Raw genomic sequence first — 23049 nt, 5'->3', positions numbered from 1 at the left:
TGGTCCTGCTTCCCAGTGGGTCAAAGGCTCCCCTTTCCTGGGACACCAAACAGAGCTGGGTTCTGGAGGACATGGTCTTCCCCTATGCTGCACCTCACTCCACTGGGCCCGAAACAAGGCTGCTCAGGACAGGCAATGACCAAATTTCTTGTGAGGGGTTCCTTCTATTTAACCAAAGATGTTCCTTTTTGTCCTCCATTGTCCTGGGATTGCCCTCACCCCATGTCTCTCTCAAACATCACCTGCACAACCCTAAAAATATCTCCTGTATCTTCTAAATGCAAATGGGGTAGTGTGGGGATGAGGAATGGAGAGCAGGGGGAGTGGAAACCAGAGAAAGGGTGTCTTCTAACTCCTGTCACAGGCCCTACTCCGATGTCCCAGAGGAGACAGATTCTTAGTGTTGGTCAGAAATGGTGATCACAGACTCAGCTTGAAGAAGAAAGAAACATTTGGGCAGAAATAGAAAGGCTTACTAGAGAGATTGCCTAGAAACTTTCAAGAAAGACCCTTTCTGAGGACGGCCACGCTGAGACGGGATGGCGGGAGGTTAAAAAACAGAAAGAGAATTATAAAATCCAGATTATGATCCACCATTTGCCATGGATTCACTAGACCCTCAGTTTAAATACAAGCAAAAAGGTGGGCTTAGGATAGTTTAGAATTTTTTAATCATTTTGTTAGCCTCAGAACCCTTCAAATGCAAGGTCACATGGTAGGTGATATATTACTTGAAAAAGCAATGCAATGAAAGTAGATATCAAGTCAAAAGCTACAGCCCTCTCTCCCCCAAAGTTTATACACAGTTGAAAAAAAAAATCTCAAATGTAAATTAAATAAATCTTGCACTACAGAGGCAATTACAACGCAAAGTACCAAGGATCAGATGCCAGTGAACACACTAGATATAGAAACCTGTTGGATATGGCCAAAGCCACCCTTGGAGGGGGGGGGAATGATAGCCTTAAAATGATTAAATACAATGGGAATATTAAAAATAAAAGAGTCTGAAGATGAAAAAAAAACAAAAAACAAAACAAAACAAGCTTTCCACTCAAGAAACTAGAAAACATTCACAAAATACACCAAAGAAAAAAAGGCAAGGCAAACACAACCCCAAAGGTAAAAGCAGAAGCGGTGGGGGATCCCTGGGTGGCTCAGCAGTTTAGCGCCTGCCTTCAGCCCAGGGCATGATCCTGGAGACCCAGGATCGAGTCCTGCATCAGGCTCCCTGCTTGGAGCCTGCTCTTCCCTCTGCCTGTGTCTCTGCCTCTGTGTGTGTGTGTGTCTCTCATGAATGAATAAATAAAATCTTAAAAAAAAAAGCAGTAGTGGATGAAATATAAAACAAAACATAGAGTTAGTCAAGAAAACCTAAAGCTGCTTCTTTGTTGTTTTTTGTTTTGTTTTTAATAATTTTTATTTATTTATGATAGTCACAGAGAGAGAGAGAGACAAGCAGAGACATAGGCAGAGGGAGAAGCAGGCTCCATGCACCGGTAGCCTGATGTGGGATTCGATCCTGGGGCTCCAGGATCATGCCCTGGGCCAAAGGCAGGCGCCAAACCGCTGCGCCACCCAGGGATCCCCTAAAGCTGCTTCTTTGAAAATGCAAATGGACTAGACAAACTTTTTGCAAGTGTGATAAGAAACAAAGAAGACTCATATCTACATATCTAATATCTAAAATAAAATAGGGGGCAGCCCCAGTGGCGCCCCGGTTTAGCGCCACCTTCAGCCCAGGGCATGATTCTGGAGTCCCAGGATCGAGTCCCGCATCGGGCTCCCTGCATGGAGCCTGCTTCTCCCTCTGCCTCTGTCTCTGCCTCTCTCTCTCTCTCTCTCTCATGAATGAATAAATAAAATCTTAAAAAAAAATTAAAATCTTAAAACAAATAAATAAAAGAGAAACTGGTCTGGTTGCAGTAGAAGGTTGGTTTCTGGGTAGATGCACAATAAGCATATACATCAGGGAAAAGAGTGGGGGGTACCTGTGAATAGCTCCCCAGCAGCCACTCAACTTTTCCTCTTTGGCGATGGCAAGCACTGCCTCCTGTGAAAGAATCTGAAACTGTCAGGTGCTCACTTTCCCAGAGGGCTGTGCGGCTGCAGGTGGCCATGTGACCAAGTTGTGGCCAGTGAAGGAAGGAGCCAGCCGGAAGTTCTGTCCACTGCTTCTGGCCCGGCTGAAGGAGGTGATGAGAGAGCTCCATGGAGTTCGAAAGCTCTTCTTACCAGGTTCAGTGGTCTCCAATATGAGGTTTCCAGGAAGTGCAGATAGACTTGGGCCCAGACTCTTAAACCCAACATCATGCAGGCCCCAAAATGGGAAATGGTGCCCATGCTCTACCCCTCCACCAAGTTCACATAAGTCAGAGAGACCTATTTAGGGCAGGTGCCTAGGCACCTCAGTTAGAATTTCTCTTCAGTGGCTAGGAAAAGATTGGACATAACTCAAGACAGGGAGAGAAGACGACAATATAAGATGAAGGAGAAACTGGTGAGAGGAACTTACGTGGACAAAGGGGTGTTTCTCTCTCACATGAAAAGTGCCCAGAAGCAGATTGTTCAGAACTGCAATCAGGGCTCCGTGGTGTCACTAGAGACACGGCCCCTTCTGGGTTTCCGCGCCATCGTTCTCAGCTTGGGGTTTCCATTCTCTTGGTCTCCTCGTGGTCCAAGATGGCTGCTGGAGCTGCCTCATCAGTGTCCCAGGCAGGAAGTGGGGGAGTGGGGGGAGGGGTGGACAAAAGGCAAACACAACCCCACACAGGTTATAGACTGTGCCCCTTTTAAGGAAACTTCCCCAGAGTCCCAGCCTACAGCTTCCACTTACACCTGACTGGCCCGTTCTTAGTCACATGGCCACCCCAGCTACAAGGGAGGCTGGGACATGTAGTCTTTCCCCTGAGGATATCTCTGCCCACCCCCTCCCCAAACAACTTCGGGGTCCTGATATCAAGGAAGAGAGGAAGAATGGATCCCAGGTGGGCAGCTGGCAGGCCCTGCCGTGTCAGACCTTGGAACTCCCACTTCCCCAGCTGGACAAAATGGCCTTTCTCATCTAAGTCCAAAGGGACATCACTACAGCCACGGGAGCAAGGATTTGGAAAAGACAGTGGTTGTGTTCAACTGGGGGTTGCTTTGTGCAGTGCAGAATGAGGCCAGCCGGAGGGATGCAGTGGAGGGAGCCAGGGAGGAGGCAGCTCAGGTTTCTAGGTCATTCGGATCTCCTATCCTCAGGAGGTGGAGGCTCACATGTCCCTAGAACCAAAGCTCCTGTCCTTCTAGGCATTTCTGGGCTCTTGAACTGAATCCTTCAGGAGGTCCAATCCCCTTCTGTTAACAGTCCAGGAAAGAGGGGCACCTGGGTGGCTCAGTGGTTGAGCGTCTGTCTTTGGTTCAGGTTGTGATCCCAGGGCCCTGGGATCGAGTCCTGCATTGGGCTCCCCGCAGGAAGCCTGCTTCTCCCTCTGCCTATGTCTCTGCCTCTCTCCCTGTGTCTCTGATGAATAAAAAAACAAAATCTTTTTAAAAAATTTAACAGTCCAGGAAGGAAAAACAGGAACCACGAAATAAGACTAGCTCCTATATCTTGAGCATTGATTGTCCTTTGGCATGCATACCCATCCTCAAAGAATTTCTACAACCAACCTCTCGGGTCGTCGCTGCCAGTTTCTCCATTTTGCAGAGGAGAAAACTGAGGCAGAGCTTAAAATCCTCATTGTGGGTCCCGCAGTTCCCAAGGCTGCTGGTAAATCCCCTTCACTCCTCAGCAGGGCAGTCTGGTCAAAGGCACAGGCGCAGAACCCAGACAGAGCTGAGTTGGCCATGTTTAGCTGTGGGGCTTGGGTCACATTGCTTTTCCTTACCTGTAAAAAAGAGAAGAAAATTAGGGCCCATGCCTAGAGTCGTTGAAAAGAGTCACTCCAAGTAAAGGATCTAGTGCAGAAAGAAGTTCTTGGTAAATGCTTTTGGAACGTCGGTGTCAGCTTTTGGCAACAGGCACATGGAAACGTCACAAATAATGACTTTTCTGTAATATCTTCTTCTTGGGGAACTCAATCCTACCGTACAGGTTCTTCTCGATTGATGCAATACTCACACATGCTTGAAAATTGTAATCACAGAGAGTGGCTTCCAAGAAAAAAGTAATAAATGCGTGTGAGCTTTTAGAATCAAGATGCTAATCATGACTGGCTCCGGGGTAACATGCTCTTAGCACAGATTTTCTGACTTATTCCTCACAGCTTCCCTTTGAAAGGGGGCCACATTACCCCAACTTCTAGTTGTTTATTAAAAATACACAGCCCGGGGTGGGTGCCTAGATGATGCAGGTGGTTAAGCGTCAAACTCTTGGCTTCAGCTCAGTTGGTGATCTCAGGGTCCTGGGATTAAGCCCCACATGAGGCTCCTCGCTCAGTGCTGAGTCTGCTTAGAGTTTCTTTTTCCCTGTGCTCCTCTACCCACCCCCCAAAATAAATGAATAAATCTTAAAAAAAAAATAAAATAAAACTCATCCCAGGTCCCTACCTGGCTCCAGGAAACCTGTGTCTCCAGAGAAGAGACCGGGAAAATGAATTTTTTACATAAATGGCCTGGGTGAGTTTTGTCAACTGGGAAGTTTGAAGGACCTAGATGCAGGGGAGGTTTTGACCAAAAAAAGGAAAGTGGGGGGAAGCAGAGGAGGCAATTTGCCCAAGGCTACTCAGCCAGGAAGGGGCAGGGCCACAAATTGGCCCAGAGAGGGCAGGAACCAGCCCAGGATCACACAGAAGGGGGGGTCAGGAACCAGCCCAGGATCACACAGGTTTCGGGCTGAAGGCTGAGACTGGGGCTCTCGTCTACCCCAGCAGGTTGAGAGCAGCCTCCCACCATCCCAACAAAGCCATGAAGCCCGAATGGTGCTTGGGTCCCTGGATTCCACTAGCCATGGGTGGGGGCCAGACTCTGCCCTGTTTCTGCCCCCATTCCTCCCCCCTCACCTAAGATGCCTTTTCTCAAGTAACCCTTCTGCACTGGGGAGGGCAGGGGTGGGGGCGGGAATGACCTTGAGGCCAGAACACACAATGGCCCAGTCACTGTCTGGAGCCCTGCCAGTGAGAGGAAGGAAACCTGCCCTGTTTTTTCTCCCCTGGGCTGGAATGTTGATCCAGGATGGAGAGAGAGGAGGGTGAGCAGAGAGAGGAGGAGGGAGGAGGGGAGGGAGGAGACATGAAGAAGGAGAAGGATTAGAAGTGTGGGGTGGGGGTTCCTGGCACCACCAGGGTGTGCCAAGGCCAGACTTTGGGAACCAAGCATGGTCTGCTCAGCTCCAGCCCAGCCTGACACACAGTGCAGAGTCCAGAGAGGACATCCCAGCACCCTAGGGTTGCACAGGACCAGGGCAGCCAAAGGGTCTCACCTTTGCTGCTAAACACAGGCAAGAGCTCCCTGGGTTCCCACAGCTACCTTCAGAAACAGGTGGCAACACTCCCATCCCCCAGAAGAGGAAACAGGCCCCCAGAAGTAAGGTCACATTTCTGGAATCATCTCCCTTTTGGATCACAGCCTGCATCGTTCGCCTCTCCTCTCACTCCACTCTGGCCGCACTGGCCTCCTGGCTATTGTTTGAACAAACCACAGAACTCCTGTGCTGGGGCCTTTGCACTGGCCTTTCTTTCTGCCAAAAATGCTCTTAGCCTAGATACCCGAGTCACTCCATTCAGGTCGCTGCTCGAATGTCACCTCCTCACAGGGCCCCCTGAACACCCAGTGTCGAATAGCTTTGTCCTTCATAGCATTTATGACACACACACACCCAACTTTATATTCTATATTTCTTTCTTCACTTGTGCACTTTCTTCTCCACCGAAGTGTGTGATCCACGAGGTGGGGATTTTCTCTCTTTTGTTTGCTACAGTGAGTCTATCACCTAACTTAGTGTCAATAGAGCCGGTTCCTTCTAGAGCCTCCAGGGTGTCACTCAGCCTACCACAAGGTGGGACCTTGAAGCTCAGAGGAGCTGGATAGAAAGTTGGCAGGGAAGGGACACCTGGGTGGCTCAGTGGTTGAGCATCTGCCTTTGGCTTCTTAATCCCTTCAGGGAGCCTGCTTCTCTCTCTGCCTATGTCTCTGCCTCTCTCCCTGTCTCTCTCTCTCAACCTGGATCTCTCATGAATAAATAAATAAAATCTTAAATTAAAAAAAAAAAGTTGACAGGGAAAAGCATTTCAGACAGAAGGCACAGAATGTGCAAAGCCCAGGAGGCAGGAAAGCAGATTCAAGGTCAATATGGCTTGAACGTGTGGTGGTCCCCTTGAGCAGGAGTCACAGGGTGGGGGAGTGGTGGGTGCTGGACAGGCTCTGTCTCAGGTTCTAACACCTCTGGCCACATGTCTGGAGGAGACATAAGAGCAGGGAGCCCAGCGAGATGGTGACTAACAGCAGTAGAGACAGGAGGTGATGGCAGCTGGGTCGGGGACAGGCAGGGAGGCCATGGAGATGGAGGATAGAATAGATTTTGAAGGTGGGGCTGGCAACGTTTGCTGATGGACAGGACGCAGTGGAGGGAAGAGAGGAGTCAAGGGGTCTCCAAGCTTTGGGCCTGAGCAGGTAGAGGCTGGAAAGAAGGTTTGGGGGCGTTGAGAGGCCAGTGACCCGGGAAGCGGCCCAGACCCCAAGGCTCCATGAGGGAAGTTGGCATAAGTTGCGGACTGTGGTTTTCACCCACCTCGAGGGGCCTCTTACTCTCTCCGCCAACTTCCCCTGACGCCGGGTGGGGCTGGCCGTGTTTGTTTCCCTCTCCGTCATCCGTTTTATGATGGGGAAGGCTGGTTTTCCCCTAACCCAGCAGACACCTCTTCCCTCTGCCTGGCCCTGACCCTCCCGCCTTGGGAAGCCCCGCGCCAGCCTCCTGAAATGTCCCTGCAGGACAGAGCCCCTGCCACCCGTCTATCCAGCCAGATGGGACTCGAAAGGGGAAGTGGGTCACCCAGAGTCACCCGGCATGTGGTCAACTCCGGACTTCGGGGTCTCGTCTCCTCAGTGCTCGCAGCCCTGGGAGGCGGGGTGGTGGGGTTGTGGGGAGGAGGAACCAGCAATTCTTTCCACATTTCCCATGGGAAAATTGGGGCTCCGAGGGAGGCCTGAGCTCACCCAAGACACTCCACAAACAGGACCATCGGGATTGAAAGCCAGCTCCTGACAGCAGGACGGCTCTGTTCTGAGCTCTGAGGACAAGGCAAGGGGTAAACAGAACACGGCCCTGTCCTGCCAGGATGCAGATGGGGTACAGACTTGTCACAGATTTGTCACAGATGATGACAACCCAACATTGGTCAGGGCTGAGATAGGAGAGTCCAGGAGCCTGGGTAGGGGAACACCTGACACCTGACCCAGCCAGGGCGCATGGAGGGCTTCCATGAGGAGGTGACCTAGAGGGTGAGCAGGAGTCAACAGATGCCCGTGTTCCAAGGAGAGGGAACAGCACAGGCAAAGGCCCAGGATTAAGAGGGAACCTTGGAGCTTCTCGATAGCCATGTCCCTCCGCTGATTTTTTTTAAACACTTTTAAAATATTTATTTATTTATTTATGACATAGAGAGAGAGGGGCAGAGACAAAGGAGGAGGGAGAAGCAGGCTCCATGCAGGGAGCCCGACATGGGATTCGATCCCGGGTCTCCAGGATCACGCCCTGGGCCAAAGGCAGGTGCCAAACCGCTGAGCCACCCAGGGATCCCTCCCTCCGCTGATTAAACTCTCCTGTGATGACGCTGGCAAACTCTTCAGCCTCTCACTTATTGATTAGAATAAACATTCCCTGGCGTTAGGAGTTAGTGTCAGGCCCTGTGGGGACATAGCAGTGCCTCTAACGGCCCCTTGGGACTGTGACCCTGACGTGGGGCATCAGGGAGGGCCTCCTGCAGGAGGAGGCATCTACTCCAAAACCTGAAGGGGTAGTAGGAGGCCTGCTGGGAAAGAGGCAGGGAAGGGTGTTGCAGGCAGAGGAAACAGCCCGTGCAAAGGCCCGAAGGTAAGTTCTGAGTAGAACAAGCAGCTCACGTTTCCGCTGAAACACAAGGTGGTTTGGGAGAGGCAAGAGAGGCCCGCCTTGTGGCCTGTGTGTGGGCTTCCTGCCGGTGCACGCGGATCCCTGGAAAAGTTGTGAGCAGAGGCAGGCAGAAAGGTAGACTCGGAAAGAAAGTCAGAAAGACGTTCCCCAGCTTCCACGTGGAGGACGAAGCCACAGAAGCGCCAGGTGGGGTGTTGCAGGGTGGAGGAGACTGGCACCCGGGTCTGAGGGAGGCAGGATTCGGGGGGCTCCGCGGTCCTGCAGCTCTGGATGGGAAGCCTGGCCCGCAGCCACCACTGGGTGGCGCTGGCACCCCACCAGCCAGGCCTGCGCCCGCACAGCAGGCCCAGAGCCCGGCCCGACCGCCGCGGTGAGGGGAGCAGAGCTGCCTCCCGAGCTGGGGCCGGTAACTGGGAGATCTCAAGCCCGGGAGGCCGCCCAGACCCCAGGGCTCCAAGGAAAGAGCCAGCTGAGCTGCAGACACGTTCTGTCATCACCCTGCAAGCTCAGACCCGAGCACCTCGCCTCCACTTCCAGACTGGAGGATTTTTACCTCTCCCCTAAGACTGGGGTTTACCTGTCTCCTCCATCTGATTAGAAACTCATCATCTCACACCTCAGAATGGCCCCTCCTGGCCTCCCCCAACAGACTAGAAACCCAGACTAGATACATGCTCATCCGGGGAACTGGAATTCATCTTCTCTATCCGATTTGGGAAATTCTGCTTCCCCCATCAGACTTGCTGAGGGCTTCTTATGCCCCCAACCAGCTGGGTCTCATTTCCACCCTCCATCAGACTGAGGAAACTTTTGTCTCCTGATTAGACCAAAGGGGAAGGCTCTTCCACCCTTGCAAAGCTCTGCGGGGCCTTCTATCCATGGAAGGAACCGTGCCTGATTTACAGACAGGGAAACTGAGGCACAGCCCCATGGGCTGCAGATGCTCTCCTTCCCCACACCTGCCCTCCGCCCTCCCCGCACCCTGGGTAACTCCCCTGGCACTAGGAGTAGGGGAATTTTGCCCGCTGGCCTCTGCGCTCATCTGCCCTTATCATTGGCACCTGGTGGCCTGGGGTTAAAGTCTGGAGCTCGGCTTGGGGCTGAGGGAAGGGAAGGAGGGAGGGAGAGGCAGTGGCCTAACCCACAAGGGGTGGGGGAGCAGGGGGACTCCCCAGAAGGACGAGCCCTCAGAGCTGGGGAGGGGAGGCGATGGGCTGGCGACACTGTGTCCATGCAAGTGGCGGTGAGGTAGGATTCGAATCTCCCCGCCCCAGCTGCTGACTGTGTGGCCTTGGTCAGTTTCCCCAGCTGTGAATAGGGTATGATATTTCTCCAGCTGACTGTGAAGACTCCCTGAGTTCATGCCAAAGAAATCCTAGGGACAGTGGCCAATAGTGGCCCCTCCATCCCTCCCCTTCCCCAGAAGGTTTCCTCCTAAATCTCTGGAATTGACTTTCCTTCCTCTATACCCACCTGCCCTCCCAACCCAACCACCCACACAGCTGCTCTCCCTGCACAGCCAGAGGGCTCTTCCCCAAAATCACCCCGATCCCAGCGCAGGAGCCGCTACGGCTCCCCCGTGCCCCTCAGAATACTGGCCACAAGCTACTGGGCACTGTGCCACCTGACCGCTGTTCGCCTCTACCCTCCTTTCTGTCCTTTTTTTTTTTTTTAAGATCTTTAAAATTTATTTATTCATGAGAGACACAAAGAAAGGCAGAGACATAGGCAGAGGGAGAAGCAGGCTTCCTGCGGGGAGCCCGATGTGGGACCCGATCCCAGGATCCCGGGATCACAACCTGAGCCGAAGGCAGAAAGATGCTCAACCACTGAGCCACCCAGGTGTCCCCCCTTTCTTTTGTTCTAAGAGATCCTTGTGCTCTCTACTTTCAAACGCTTCCCCACTCACTTCAGGTCTCTGCAAAAACATCACAGCTCCAGGAATGTCTTCCCTGATCGCCACAAAGCAGGTCTGCTTTTCCTCCCTGTCTTCGTCCTCTGCACCCCTCTATGCAGCTCCCACTACGGTAGAAAGAACATGTATCGAGGTGCCACCTTCGAACAGCCTCTGACCTCCCTCAGACCTCAGCCACTTCTCACCATCTGAGCTGCCCCACCCCACCCCCCATCCTGGCCCAGCCAACCCTCACTACAGGTGCCCCCGTAGCCTGGACTGTTACAATCCCCTCTCTGGGCTCCCTGGGCTCCCTGCCTCCGTCCTTGCCCCCCCACATGTAGCCAGAGGGACTCTGTTAAAGCCCAAACCAGACCACATCCCTTCCCTGCTCAGAACCCTCCATGGCTCCCACCTCCCTCTGAGCAAAAGCTGAATTCCTTGCAGTGACCCACCGGGTCTGCTCAGCAACCCCCGTCTCCCCAAGCTCACGTCCACTCCTCCACTGCGCACTCTGCTCCTGCCACGCTGTTCTGACAGCCAGTTGGAACCGCCTCGCCTCGGGGCCTCCGACTATGCTGTTCCCTTAGGTCTAGGACACTCTTCCCCCAGATGCCCACATGCTTTCTCTCACCTCCTTTATGTTTTTGTCCAAATATCACTCCTTATAGGGGCCTCCTTTAACCACTCAATTTAAAACACACACACACACACACACACACACTTTATTTAAAAGGGTGGGGGGCAGATGGAGGAGAGAGAATCTCAAGCAGACTCCTCTCTAAGCGTGGAGCTCAATGAGCAGCGGGGGGGGGGGGGGGGGCTCAATCTCCCAACCCTGAGATTATAACCTGAGCCGAAATCAAGACTTGGAGGCTCAACCGACTGGGCCACCCAGGTGCCCCTAAAACACACTTTAAACCACTCCCCACCCCAGTCCCTTGCCAGCTTTATTTTTCTCCACAGCAAATAGCAGATGTCTTTACTTTCCTTGTCTTATTGACAATCTGTCTAGGGGACTGGACTCTGTCTCCCAGGGGGCTGGAAACCTATTTGTACGCCAGCAGAACAGGGCCTGAAATACCTGTTGGCACAGTGAGTGGATCGTATGTGTTTATTTTGAAGAGGTAAGACATTCACAAGTCTCAAAATCCAAAAAGTACAAAATGGAAGTGAGGAGTCACCTCTCCACCATGAACCCGGGCCCCATCCCTCCCCAGATGTGCTCCCCCCTCGCGGTCCCTGCTGTTTCCAGTTGCTTGTGTTTCATTCCAAACACTGTGCACAGACAAGAAAATATGTGCATCCATTTCTTCCTCCCTCGCCTGTTTATGCCAATGCCACACACTTTGATCCTGCCCTGCACTTTTTTCTCCAGCAGCACTTCTGGAAGATTCCCGTCCAGGGAGTGCCTTATTTTTTTCTTTCTTTCTTCCTTCTTCCCTTCCTTCCTTTCTTTTCTTTTCTTTCTTTCTTTCTTTCTTTCTTTCTTTCTTTCTTTCTTTCTTTCTTTTTTTTTTTTTTTTTTTGCAAGCAACTGCGTGGATGGTAACCACATGGAGAGAGCTTTTGTCACAATTATTATTTATGAAGAGTGGCAGGGGGCACCTGGGTGGCTCCATCGTTTAAGCATCTGCCTTCAGCTCAGATCATGATCCCAGCCTCCTGGGATCGAGCTCTGCTTTGAGCTCCCTGCTCAGTAAAGAGTCTTCTTCTCCCTCTCCCTCTGCCAGCTTGTGCTCTCTCACATTCTCCCTCTCAAATAAATAACATCTTTAAAAAGAGAGAGAGGGATCCCTGGGTGGCTCAGCGGTTTAGCGCCTGCCTTCGTCCCAGGGTGTGATCCTGGGGTCCTGGGATCGAGTCCCACATCGGGCTCCCGGTGCATGGAGCCTGCTTCTCCCTCTGCCTATGTCTCTGCCTCTCTCTGTGTGTCTCTCATGAATAAATAAATAAAATCTTTAAAAAAAAAAAAAAAAGAAGAGAGAAGAAGAGAGAGAGAGATTGAGAAGTGCGGCTCCACCGGCCAGGAGCTCAGATCTGTCTCACAGACCCAGACTCACATCGTAGCTCTGCCACCAGCACCCTTGCACGCTACTGGCGGGAGTGCAAACCAGAACAGCCACCTTGGAAAACAGTTTGCCAATTTCCCCTGAGGTTAAACATACACTTCCCATATGACCCAGCAATTTCATTCCTGGGTATTTACACAAGAGAAATAAAAACCTATGGTCACACAAAAACCTGTATGCACATGCTTATAGCTGCTTTATTCATAATCACCAATAACTGGAAACAACCCAAATGTCCTTCAACGGGTGGATAAATAAGCAAACTGTGGTCCACCCACACAGCCAAATACCAAGCGACAATGAAAATCAACAAGCTACCGGCACACACAACCGTATGCATCAGTCTCAGATACATTCAGCTGAGTCAAAGAAGCCAGACTCAAAAGGCAACATTATTCCATTTATAAGACATTCTGAAAAAGGCCAAATGATAGGGACAGAAAAATCACTGGGGGTTGCCAGGGGTGGGATGGGAAAAGGTGCCACCACAAAAGACTAGCATGAGGGGATTTTGGGGGGTGATGGAAATCATTTGCAATTTGATTCTGGTGGTAACTATACAAATGCATATGCACACAGCTACGACGCTTAAAGAACAGTCTACCACAAAGAGTGAATTTTACTGTATGCAAATTTCTTAATTTTTTAAAGGCTACATGCTGTATGATCCCATTCCTAGGACATTCTAGAAAAGCAAAACTATAGAGATTAAAACAACAACAACAGATTAGTGGCTGCCAGAGGCTGGGAATCCAGGGAGGGTTTGACTACAAAGGAGCACAGGGGTAGTTTTTGGCAATGGAATTGTTGGGTATCTGGCATATGATGTGATCATAGGACTATAAACTTTTATCAGGACTCATCCAGTGTACACACTTAAAATGGGTGCGTTTTATTATATGTAAATTATACCTCAATAAAGTTGATTTTTAAAATATTGTCTCCCCTTGCCCTTCCCCGGCTGTGTGACCTGAGGCAAAGCCCCTAACCTCTCTGTGCCTCAAGTGAAGGAGGAGGGAGATGAGGGGGGACAAGGAATCGAATTCAGGGTGGATGCTGAAGTCTCAGATCTCTCCCATGGGTACACGGGTACATGCAAGGAACATTTATAAACAAAACAGAAGATCTTTGTGAGCCTTTAGGGTGGAACTGGTGACACAGACCTGCGCTGCTGACAATGGCTCCTGTGTCTCAGGAGGGCAGGTCCTGGACTGAGCTCTAGCGGGTCTTACCCAGGTCCCTTTGAACCACTGGGCACTCCTTGATTGACCTAGAAAAGCCAGTAGAGCCATCCCTGGGTCCCAGGGGGACCGTATCAAGGGGCACAGTTCAGCATCATAAGAAAGCCTTTTTCTATAAGCAGATGGGACTGACACACCCATTCCCTGAGGTCTCAGTGTTTGTTGGGTATACACACCCCGGGCCTGCCCTCACGGGCTCACACACAGGGGAGACTGGGCTGCCCCCAGACAGGGACACGACACCCCAGAACAGTTGGGGCTCTGGTGGGGAACCCAAGAAGGGCACCGGACCCAGCCTATGGAGAGAAATCAGGGAGAGCTTCCTGGAGGAGAGGCTACTGGAGTTGAGGCTCTAGTATGTTTATGGAACACCTACCGTGTGCCCTGGTTTGGATCTCTGAGAAAGGTGTATTTTTGAGGCTGCCTCGGAAAGGGTGTGTGGCGACAAGAGGGTGGGGGGAGAGGCCACTATTGAAAGCAGGGGTGTAGGTGGGGGCAGAGCGGGAGATAAGGCGGGAGGGAGGTGGTGCCTGGTGCAGGGGGGTGTTCTGTGGCAGGAGCCTGGACTTTCTCTCGCCGATGCCCAGGTGGGAGCAGGCTCCCCAGGATCCATCCACACGTGCCAGGGGGATGAGAGGAGGCAATGGGAATGAGAAGTGGCGGGCCTGAGTCAGGGGGCCCTTGTCACTGGAGCTTCCTCATTTCTGAAACTTTAAGACAGTGAGTCTTAGATTTGCCAAGAATGCATTTCTCTCATTCTTTGGTTCCTAAGACTCTCTGACCTGATCATTCTTGATTCTGAAATTCCACTGGTCAGGACGCCTGGGTGGCTCAGTGGTTGAGCATCTGCCTTGGGTTCGGGTCGTGATTCTGGGGTCCTGCATGGGGCTCCCCACAGAGAGTCTGCTTCTCCCTCTGCCTGTGTCTCTGTATCTCTCATGAATAAAGTCTTTTTAAAAAATTCCACTGTTCTTTGCACCTCAAGTTCCATAGTTGCAAGTTTCTCTGATCCTTTGATCCTAGGATTTATATTCATTCATTCTGCGACTATTTATTGAGCCTGCCTCCCGTTTTAGGGGCTGGGAACACAGAAAAGAACAAAATGGGTAAGATTCCTGCCTCAGGGGAACCCACCCTTACTGAGCACTCACCATGCGCCCGGCACCATTGTAGGTGCACGTGTGTAACTCGTTTAATCCTCCAACTAACCCTGTGAGTTAGAGACCCCTTATTGTCCCATTGCGTGAATGAGGAAAGTGGCCCCAGGACTCTGGAACGCCTTTTTCCAGAAAGTCTGAGACTCGGGAATTTTTTACCCTTAAGAGTTTCTGGTTCTAGAATTTTTGTTGTAAAGATTCTGTTGTGCTTGGATTCCAGTAGACAATGAACACAGGAAAAGGTACTCAACCTTGTCATTGAGCCAGGAATTACAAATTAGAACCACCATGAGATTCTTGCACGCTCTCTCTCGCTTTCTCTCTCTCTAACACACACACACACACACACACACACACACACGCATGCATGCAGGGTGACTCATATTTTGAAAGTCTGGCCAGAACTAGTGCTGACAAGGATAGAAGGCAAGTAGAACCCACAGAAGATGTTGGAGATGAAGGAAAAATTGGTTCAATCACATGGGAAAACTGGCCGTATCTTGCACCACGGGACACATACCCATCATCTGCCCCATCCTATGACAACTCCACTCTTGGGCATTGCAGGAAAATGGGTGCTCACTGGCACCAGGAGATGCACAGAGCGTCGTCAAAAGAGCCACGTGTCAAAATCATTCACACGCCCATCAACAGGAGACGCATTCACAAATTGTGGTATATTGTGCAAAAAAAAAAAAAAAAAAATAGTATACAGCCAGGAAAACTAAGGCACCCCCACAGACACAAGACTACGAACGCACCTCACAGGTATAAAATTGAGTGTAAAATCCCTTTATTAAAAACTCAAAACTGTAGTGCTCAGGTGTGTATTTATAGGTACTGAAGGTATAAAAGAAAGCCATAAAACCATAAAAGGATATGGGTTACTCTGAGGGGAGGGGAAGTGTTAGGGTTTGGAAGAGGCACAAAGGCCATTTCTGAGCATAACTAACAGTTCCCTTTATAATAGGTAGTGAAATGGAACATTATTATTTTATGCAATTCCCCACCTTATATTTCATGATTTGAAGATATGTGGGTTGTTGTTGCTGTTGCTGTTGTTGTTGCTGTTAATCCCACAGTTCCACATCTCTCTGGTCCCCCATGGATGACTTGGTTCTCCAGGGGGCAGAGTTCCTGAGCCCAGAGGGAGGAGAATACAGCGAGAACCCACAAGAGGAGAATTTGGGATCTGAAACACACAACGCGATTTGATTTTCCCAGAAGTGAGTGGCAGATGTGCTGTGATGCTGTATAACCACAGGCCAAAGTGACAAGTTCGGAGGTGGGTAATGTCCAAAGCAGACACCACAAGCCAACAGCCACCCCACCACCACCCCTCGCAGCCCCTGCAGGGCATAACCATAGGAAGCCCCGTTTATCCCATCTCTCAGTCTCTCACCAGCCAGCCCAGAGCCAGGTTCCTCCATGGGGATCTCATAATGCCTGGTGCCAGCCCCACGCTTTTCAGATGTGCAGACAGCCTGCCCAGACAGGGCTGCAGAGCTGAGAGGCAGCCGTGCTAGGGTTTACTTCCGCCTGGCGACAAAGTGAGGTGAGGGGGACACAGACCCCTGTTCCTCACTCTCCTGGGACGGTGTTGGAGGGCGGGGGTGGCCCCTACCGAGACAATGGGACAGGGGAGGTGAGTCCACTGTGGCCCTGGCTCAAATGAGGAAGAGCCTGGCGTGATCTTGGCTTTCCCAGGAGCCCAGGGAACTTTTGCATCTGTATTTTTAGGCCCTGGTGGCCGCAGGGGTGGTTGTGGCCTCAGGCTGGGGAGATGTCGACTTCCAGGAAAAAAAGGCTGGCTTTTCAGGGAGGGTGCTGTCCCTTCGTCCTGGATGGGCTCTGTGCCCTGCCCTGGGGAGTAGGTTTGGAAAGGGAGGGTGCTCCAGGTTCACTGGGGGAGGCTTGCCCGCATCTCAGGGAGCAGCTAGGTTGATGGGAAAGAGATACTTCCCCAACTCAAGTCTCTAGAGGCAAGCACTAACCTGATGGAAGAGGCAGGCAACCTCTTGGGTAATTCACGCCTCATATTTAATATTGGGGACAAGATTAATCTCACTCTCACAGGGCTTCTGGGTCAATGGCCGACTCAAGCTGTGCGACTCAGTGAGAGAGTCTGATGGAGGAGTCACTCTCAGGGAACTTCAGTATGATGGTGGAGGCATGCCCACTATCTTCAAGAAGCTCTAGTCTAGTCTAATAATCGTCTGAATGTCCCCTGGAAAGGGGTAAAAGGTCTCCCCTCAATTGAGAACCACTGTCCTAGACAGATGCGGGTAACATGCCACGTCCTCTCCCAGGAACTCCCAGTCTAACGAGAGGCATTCCCTGAACCACCCACCCAGGGAGAGTTCTGGGTCTGATAGGAGAGGCATCGCTCACTCTTAGAGATAGCTAATCTGCAGAGGTGTCACACCCTCCTTGTCAGGGAGATCCTGATCTGATGAAGGAGAAAGAACGCAACTCAGAGGCTCGATGAACTCCTACACTAATGGGGGAACAGGTCCCCACCTCAAGGACCTCCTGGTCTGATGGTGGAGGTCTTCCTCCCAGCCTTGGGGAGCTCTAGTTTGATGAAGGAGGCAGCCAGCACCTCCCCCACCCAGCCTTTTTTCTTGTTCACTCTCCCTCCTCCCTTGCCCGCTGAATGAGGGCTTCCCCTCCCACCTCTGTGGTGTATCCTAGAATCAGGGAGCTTCTACGGGAGGACACCATGGTTTCCCAGCCCTGGGACTTCCCTTCATCCGTCAGCCCAAGACCAGGGCCCCATGGGGGTCAGACATGCCTGCCCTGCAGCTCACCTACCATCCCTGGCTCAGCCCCTCAAGGCAGTCACAGAGATGACACCAGCCTGCTACTGAGCTTCCTCGGTGCCAAGCTTGCCCGGGGCTTTCCACACCTGACTCCACCGGGGCCCTACCCTGGGAAGGACGGGGTCCATCCCCACCTTACAGAACAGGCTCAGAGGGCATAAGCTTGCCAGAGGCCACATAGCCAGAAACTGGCAGCATGGAAGGTAGACCCAGACTTGTCTCCCTCCCAGTGGATGAGCATGACGTATCTGTGCCAGGTAAGTGTGCCAAAGGCTTTACTGCTGACTCACGGGAGCCTCTCAGCCATCACGTTACTATTCTCCTGACTCAGAAGGGGAAATTGAGGCTCAGAGAGATCAGATGCTTCTCCAAAGCCAACCGGGCAAAGACGATACTCACGCTCAGATTGTCTGACTCCAAAGTCCAACCATCTCCGGATCCCGTCCTCCAGAAAGCAGAAGCTTAGAGTCAGGAGGGCAAAAAGTTAGGGAGAACAATCTGTGAGGAAGGGAAGAGGAAAGCAGGATTGGGGAGGGGGGAGGGGACCATCAGGCCACCAAGTCAGCCCCAGGGGGAGCTCCTGCAGCAAAGACTGCCCAGTAGAGGAGCCCCACAGTAGGCAGAAACGACCAGACCCCCAACCTCGCCTGGCTCAGTCAACAGCCAGAGGCTGCCCAGGAGATGGTGTCCCCGACTGGCAAGCTGAGGCGGAACTTGGATGAGCCAACTGTGGGAGGCTGTCGGCCAGCCATCTGCACGCCTGGCAGCCATGCCACAAGTCTTTTCTTGAAGGAGGATCCAAGCTCCGTGCCTCTGAGGCAGCCCCTCCCATACTATATTAATAATAGCCATCATGGAAAAATGAAACCTTCCATTTATTGAGACCTTACTCTCTGCCAGCTTGGGCTGATGTGCATTAACTCCTGTGACCCTCACAACAACCTCGTGAGGATTCACTGTTTTGCCCCCATGCTATAGACAAGGAAACTGGGGCTCAGAGAGGGTAAGTCATTTGCCCAGGGTCACACAGCTGGTAAGTGACAGAGCTGGGGATTCGAACCCAGTTAGATAGTGAGCCCCATGTACAGATGAGGACACTGAGGCCCAGCATGACACTGCCTACCAGCTGTCTACCATCACCCCCTGGAACCCCTCTGACCTTCCCAAACCCCCCAACCCAGGGCAGATGCCAAGATCCATAGATCTCTCCCACCGCATCACCTCTGTCTAATCAAGGCAGCACATGGGGCAGAGGGTGTCTGGTCTCAAAGCCTGAGGAGAGATGTTGCAATCCTCTGACTCAGCGTCGTGCGTGCAGACCCAGCAAGAGGGAGAAAGGGGAAGATTAAGTTTTGGCCAAGGCCCCAGATGGGCTGATCCTTCTTGGTGCCAGGGGTTCCAGAAGCTGCCAAGGCCCCAGGGTGGGGAGGAACCAGGAGGTACAGGCCATGCTGCAGGAAGCTGGCCTGCATTCACTCCTGGGGGTGGGGTGGGGGCCGCCTCTGGGAGCAGAGCTGTCTGCAGACCTAGGGTAGACTTCCAGCCCCAAGCTGTGGGACCTTGGGCAGGGCCCACCAGTTCCAGGCTCAGGTCTGATTTCCTCTTTCTGTACATTTGTTTGCTCTCTCTCTCTGATTCTCTCTTAAATCTAAATCTATACCTTCCTACTGCACTGTGACCTTCCCTCCATCAGCTCCACCTCCCTGTGCCTGGAGGCAGCAGAGCAGTGTGCAGAAAGGCTGCAGACCCTTGGGGGCCCCTGGGGGGCTCAGTGGGTTAAGCATCTGCCTTGGGCTCAGGTCACGTTACCAGGATCCAAGGGTCCTGGGATCCAGCTCAGCAGGGACTCTGCTTCTCCCTCTCCCTCTGCTGCTTCCCCCTGCTTGTTCTCTCCCCTACTCTCTCTCTCTCTCAAATAAATAAATAAAATCTTTTTAAAAAACAAAAACAAAAAAAAAATGGGCAACCTGGGTGGCTCAGCAGTTTAGCGCCGCCTTCAGCCCACCGCGTGATCCTGGAGACCCAGGATCCAGTCCCACGTCAGGCTCCCTGCATGGAGCCTGCTTCTCCCTCTGCCTGTGTTTCTGCCTCTCACTTTCTGTGTCTCTCATGAATGAATAAATAAAATTAAAAAAAAAACAAAAACAAAAAAATAAAGACTGTAGATCCTGCAAATCTCCAACCACAACTTTGCCTTTTTTGTCTCTGTTTCCCCTTCTAAGTCATTCCTGCCCAGGGGAGAGGGGTCTGGAATTAGAGAGGAGAGGTCTCTAACTGTGAGAGGAGAGGTCTCTAACAGCTGTCTCTGGGACTGGCTGCCCCTCCCAGGTCAGCGCAGGCAGCAATCAGGGGACACAGAGATCTGGCAGAACGTCTCGATACTCCCTCCACTCCATGCGTGTCCTGCCATATGACCCTGGGCAGTGACCTCACTCCTCTCTGCTCGCTTCTTTCTCTGTAAAATGTGGGGGGGGGGGGTGGATTTCCTCACAATGTATCAAGAGGATCAAGTGGGCCAGTTCCTAGTGGGAGTTCAGCCCACAGTGAATGGGTCCATCTTATCTCATCTCTGGATAGAGAGGGGTGACAAGGAAGGCCTGGCCTGATGAGTTAAGGCAGGCACTATGGAGACAAGAATGGGCGGCATTCATTCCTTCATTCCTTCTGCACCCCTGGCCTCCATCTGCTCAGCGATCCTGTGAGGCAGGAGCTGTTAACTCCCCCCACCTATAAAGTCACAACAAAGGTGCAGAGAGGGAAAGGCACCCATCCAAGGTCACACAGCTCAGACACAGCAGAGCTGGGCCTCAAACCCAGGTCCCCAAGCCCATCAGGAAGGATCCTAATTTCCTCAATGAAATGGGTCCAGCTGTGGAGACTTCGTGACTGATTGGTAATGATAAAAATTATTGTTCCTGTGGTTATAATAAGACTAATAATAATTGCAGCCACGTTGCATCCAGCACTTCCTACACACCAGGCCCTGTGGGATGGAAGCACTAGTTTCTTGATTTAGTCTGCTTTGTGGATACAGTCAAGTAAGTGCGTTGGAAGTCACACAGCTCATGAAAACAGAAGACAGGACTTGCACCCAGGCCTCAGCGGGGAGCAAGCATCAGAACAGCAAAAGGCCCAGGAATGAAGCCGATGGGAGCCCAGGGTCTGGAAAGGCCCCAAGAGCAAGGAAGCTGCCCCAGGCCCACAGCCTTCTAGATGGAACTTTCTTCCTTCTCAGGACCTTTAACGGGTACAATCTTGGCCCTTCCTTCCCTGCCCCACCAGGGAGGGATGTGGGGGAGGATGAGAAGGGAAGAAGCAGTAGGAGGGAGGAAAAACTTTGGATACAAATATCCAAATACAGATACAGTACAGTTACAAAGGGCGGCCTGCATGAGGGAAAGTGGTTAGACACCATGCAGGACTTCCAGGCTCTCTCTGGGAAGTTTCTGGGACTCATCGGGGACTGCCCCTGCCAGCAGGGGGCCTCCAGAGCTCAAGGCCAGAGAGGGGAGACCCTAGTTCTCCCCGCCGGGGGTGCAAGGAGCCAGGGGGGAAAGGAGGGGGCAGCCATCCTGGTTCCGCATCCTCCATTCCCGACACTGGAGGGAGGTGGTTGAGGGAGCTGGGACTTTCCTGAGCAGTAGAAGATTCTGGGAAATTAGACAGCTGCAGGGCGGGGCTGACTCCAGGCCTCCCTTCTCTTCCCTTCCCTGGGTCCCACTTGGTCCCAAGCACGCCTCTCCTCGCCTCTCCTCCGTCTGCCCCAGGGAGGCCCTCTTCAAACTGCTCCTCCTCCCTCAGACCATGCTGTCCATCCTCAGAGCCTCAGGTCTTCACCCTCAAAGCTCCTCTTCCCTCAGAACACCCCCCACCCCAACTCTGCTCCTCCCTCAGAGCTGCTCTCTTCTTGGTTCTTCTCAGACAGTGCCTCCTCCTTCAGAACTCCTTCACCTCTCTGAGACCCTCCTCCCTCAGACATTCATGCTCTCCCTCAACCCCTCACCTCCTCCCTCAGACCCTTTCTCTCTCCCTTCTCCCGTTCCCTGAGACCATGTACTCTCTCAGACCTGTCTTCCTCCTTCCAAGCCTCCTCCTTCAGACTTTTATCCTTCATCCATCCTCAGACTAAGCACCGCCAGCACTCTCTCTCTCTCTCTCTCTGCCAGTCCTGCCTAGGCCCAAAGCCATTCTTCCACCTGCTACAGAGAGACAGGGGAGTAGGAGGAACTTGGGTGTCTTTCCAACCCCTACCTCGTAGGGTCACCACCTTGACAAGCCCCGCCCCCCGGAGGCTCAGCTTCCCCTTTTGTGCAGTGGGGTGATGCTCCATATACCACCCTGCGCTGTTTGAGAGTCCCCCACAGGTGAGGTCTGGGGGGACACGAACAGCAGCACCCAAACTTTCCAACCTAACTCCTTCACTTCTTCCCCGGGTGAAGCTCCCCCAACATGAGGAGGCAGGGGTGGACACTGACCCCATTTGCCAGAAGGCCAAACTGAGTCCCAAGACAAAAGACTTGTCTGAGGTCCCACAGGGGGCAAGCCCCAGGCCTTGTTTCCCCATTACATGGGCCAAGGAGAGGGTGGGGGGCGGGACCAGAGAGAGAGAGGCAGAAAGCAGAGAAGGGGGAAGGGGTGAGGCCTCTCTCTGCCCACAGCTGCTCCTCACATCCCGGGTTAACGATCCACTTGGGGCGGGGCTCGAGTCCTGGGCAAAGTCCCTTCCCGGGGGGCCGGGGCCCCACACCGACTTTCAGGGGCCCAGAGACACAGGCAGAGATCGGGAGACAAAAAGAGATGGGGGCGGGGCCGGAGACGGGGATGGAGGGACAGCGTTGCAGATACGGGGGGCGCTAAAAGACCCGGGGGGCCTGTGTGCCCCCTGGACAGATCCGTAGTGCGGCCCCCATTCCTCCGCGCCCCCCCCTAAATCCCCAAAGCCTCCCCCTTGGCCTCCCGTAACTCAGTGACCCGGACTCAACCCCAGCGACGGCCCCGCCCCAAGGGAAATCCGGGAAAGCCCCGCGCCGAGGCGGCCCCTCCCCGGGGCGGAGAGAAGGGGCGGGGGCGGGGCCTCGGGGAAGGCCCGCCCCGCCCCGCCCCCCAGCTCCGGGCGGCCTCTGAGTCATGCCCCCAACCCGCCCGGCCTGTTCCCCACCCACCAAGCCCGCCCGGAGGGGAGGGGAACGTGGGGGGGAAGGGGCAGCCAGACCGCCCACCCCACCCCACCCCACCCCACCCCGCACCCCGGGCCCCGTAGCCCGGACTCTGCGCCGCGTCTCCACGTCCCTTGCTGTCTTCCTCGTCTCTCCCTCCCCGGGTCTCTCCCGATCGATCTCTTCGCCCAGAAGCTCGAGCTGGGTAGAGGGGCCCTTCAGGCCGAGACCCACTGTGCACCCCATCCCCTGAAGCGAAGTTCTGACGCACGGCTGGGCCACACGGAGGAGGCCGGGATGGCGACAGGGCAGGCAGAGGGATGGCAGGCACTACCGTCCGCGCTGCTGGGCGCCTGCCGAGGGCAGTCCCTGACCTGGGTGCGTCTTTTTCCTCCCGCAAAGGAGGAAACGGCTCGGCGGAGGGAAGTGCCTGGTCAAGGTCACCCCGGCGAGGAAGTGGGAGTCGGGACTCGAACCCGCGTCCTAGTGAGCCCGGGGCCTCCTGGAACCCCTCCCTGTGGGAGAAGCTGAGATCAGACCGTACCCAGGAGACAGGAGACAGGAGACAGAGAGAGATGGTGAGAGGCACAGAGGACAGAGAGACAGAGCGAGAGACCCAGAAAGACACGTCTCCAGCCCGCAGAGACCCAGATA

The 23049-nt window shown here is 53.1% G+C and overlaps 1 long non-coding RNA gene across 3 annotated transcripts; it reads right to left on the bottom strand.

Annotated features, from left to right (window-relative positions):
- Window positions 1–660: 660 nt before the first annotated feature.
- Window positions 661–22363, bottom strand: LOC140603961 (uncharacterized). 3 transcript variants are annotated; one of them, XR_012007002.1, is made up of 3 exons: window positions 15428–22363; window positions 3655–3872; window positions 661–2695 (listed from the first exon to the last, which is right to left on the bottom strand). It is a non-coding gene; the product is annotated as an uncharacterized lncRNA (long non-coding RNA). The 3 variants fall into 3 exon arrangements; XR_012007007.1 differs by having other exon boundaries at window positions 661–3872; window positions 15428–15609; window positions 15820–22363; XR_012007003.1 differs by having other exon boundaries at window positions 661–3872; window positions 15428–17737; window positions 18461–22363.
- Between the last annotated feature and the right edge of the window lie 686 nt (window positions 22364–23049).

This window comes from Canis lupus, chromosome 1 (assembly GCF_048164855.1).
Source record: "Canis lupus baileyi chromosome 1, mCanLup2.hap1, whole genome shotgun sequence".
NCBI classification, from domain to species: domain Eukaryota; kingdom Metazoa; phylum Chordata; class Mammalia; order Carnivora; family Canidae; genus Canis; species Canis lupus.
The sequence above is the reverse complement of the archived record's forward strand: the minus strand, read 5'-3'. Positions and strand labels throughout refer to the sequence as shown.